Here is a 253-nt window from a genome sequence, read left to right on the forward strand (position 1 = left end):
CGGAAACTTTGGTGACTTTCAAACGGCGCCGGGGGGCGGCGGCCGTGGCCGGTCCCGGTCTGGTTGTGATCGCCGTTCCTATTCCTGTTCCCAGTCCTGTTCCCCGTCTGCCTTGCTAAACACCACCCCTCCACGTTCAAGGACCTACAGTCACACGCACAAGGCACCGCATCTTCTGAGATGTTAAGCGTGTAAACCAGCACGCTCCGTAATTTTAAGGGCGTGATTGACCTTAAAATTATCTAAAAGAGGA

This window comes from Geospiza fortis, unplaced genomic scaffold, assembly GCF_000277835.1.
Source record: "Geospiza fortis unplaced genomic scaffold, GeoFor_1.0 scaffold237, whole genome shotgun sequence".
Taxonomy (NCBI): domain Eukaryota; kingdom Metazoa; phylum Chordata; class Aves; order Passeriformes; family Thraupidae; genus Geospiza; species Geospiza fortis.